This window comes from Sprattus sprattus, assembly GCF_963457725.1.
Source record: "Sprattus sprattus genome assembly, chromosome: 2".
Lineage (NCBI taxonomy): Eukaryota > Metazoa > Chordata > Actinopteri > Clupeiformes > Clupeidae > Sprattus > Sprattus sprattus.
This window is the reverse complement of record NC_137921.1, coordinates 3,586,858-3,589,260: the sequence shown is the minus strand read 5'-3', so window position 1 is coordinate 3,589,260 and position 2,403 is coordinate 3,586,858.

Genomic DNA, 2,403 nt, shown 5'->3' with positions numbered 1-2,403 from the left:
TACCAAACGGGCCTACAGGTCCCAGGCCCAGGGGCCCATGAGCTCAGGGGGGCCCTAAGCCAGAGCCTCTGTGTGAAGGCGCTGTTATGCATCTCTTATTTGTGGTTGAAAAAGTTATTTTAGTTAATTTGCTATTGCATTTAATTGAGTGTTCCTGTGCTGTGTTGGAAAATGTACAAGTGCACTAGGGGCTTAACCATAGACAATGCAGCTAGCACAGAGGGTTCATAGTCAAAGCAGACCCTGCCTAATTACTGCTCCCGGACATATGACTGTCAGAGGGTCGCTAGTTTAATGCATCAGTGATCCAGGATGATTTTTTTGGGAGTTCCTAGGATACCTTATGTTATATATGCCCTCAAAATGGCAAACCTGTCTCTGTCATGGTTTTCATCATTTGTAGGGGGAAATTGTCAGTAATCTATAACACAATAATATGCTTATCGTACATACACTATAGAAACTATAATTTTCTTTGTTATTTTTGTCATATACAGATATGCAATGATAATTGCTGGGTAATATGTATCTTGTTGTCCAATGTCAAGTCTCTATTTGATCATGTGGTGAGACAATATGATATAGCTAGTTTAGGTGCAAAATCTGAACGTCAAGACCTACAAGCTGACTGAGCACAGCCAGAGGCACAGTACACCTGCCGAACGACACCTTTCAATGATAAAAGTGGTGATGTATGATTTGCTTTTTGAATGGACAGGATAGCCAGCCCATTCAGCCTCTTCTGCCCCATGCTGCCCCTCAGGTAGGTCTTAATGAGTTTCAATTTGGAAAAGAATCACTCGGCTGTTGCCCTGTCACATGTAATGTCAGGAACAATAGCCGGGCAGCGCACACCTCACCGAAGGTGGATGTTACGGAGTACCCCCAATACAATAAGTACAATACAAAGTAAATTCCAACACATTGCTGGTCAAACAAATATAAACGCTAATGGTGTTTGTGGGTGCGTGTACATGTTTTGCGAGCGCACACATTTTCTTTTTACAACGGGGGGGGGGGGGCTTGTACATGTCTAGGCCCAGGGGCCCGTGGTTTCTTAATCCGTCCATGCACACACGCACACGCACACACACACACACACACACACACACACATACAAACAGGTTCACATTCACCAGCAGTCAGCAGCTTCTGTAAATTGCCTTCAGCTGTGTTGTGCATCTATTGTTGGGCAGTAAATTAAGGCAGGGGTCAGTAAATTAAATACTGGGATGAGGCTCAGGATGTTAATGTTGATGAGATGCCACGAGCCAAGATGACCTCTTGACCTCTCTGTCCTGCTCCAGTCACCTGACCCACACACACACATACACACACACACACAAACACACACACACACACAAACCTGCTCCAGTCACCTGACCCACACACACACATACACACACACACACACACACACACACAACAACACAAACCTGCTCCAGTCACCTGACCCACACACACACATACACACACACACACACACACACACAACAACACAAACCTGCTCCAGTCACCTGACCCACACACACACACACACACACAAACCTGCTCCAGTCACCAAACCCACACACACACACACACACACACACACACACACACACACACACACACAAACCTGCTCCAGTCACCTGACCCACACACACACACACACACACACACACACACACACACACACACACAAACCTGCTCCAGTCACCTGACCCACACACACACACACACACACACACACACACACACACACACACAAACCTGCTCCAGTCACCTGACCCACACACACACACACACACACACACACACAAACCTGCTCCAGTCAGGGGCGGTTCTAGCCAATTGGAGGCCCTGGGCAAAGAACAATGTTGAGGCCCCCCCCCCCAAAAAAAATAAAACATCGTTTTAATGTTATGTGGAACTGACATTTATTGTGAGTATATGACTTTAACAATTAAACAGTTGTAAATTATTTGAATTATGAGGTTTTGAGTGCAGTGTTTTAGACGTGTTACTTTTGTATTACTTAATCAAAACAATGTTACTTGTTACATTTGATTAATGCTTTATAGTTCTGTTTCTGAATGTTTTCAACTGAAACCTCCAAATGTGTAGGCCTACAGGTCCTGCTTTAACCATTTCAATTCTCTCTATATCTGTTAATTTGTCATGCCATAGGGGTCTTCACTAATCACTGTATCACCACCATCGATGTTACTCACATTGTTGACATCACTGCTGTCGTTATCAGCCAGCTGTGCTTGAGCTGTGTTCATGACCATGGCAGTATCATGCGAGTCGTCAGTAGGGGTGTGACAGTGTCTCGGATATGGGCAGCTGTGGTACATGATGGCTCACCGTTTGTAGAAGCAAAGCCAGCAGAGCTAGTTGGTGTCACTACAAGCTGTTTGT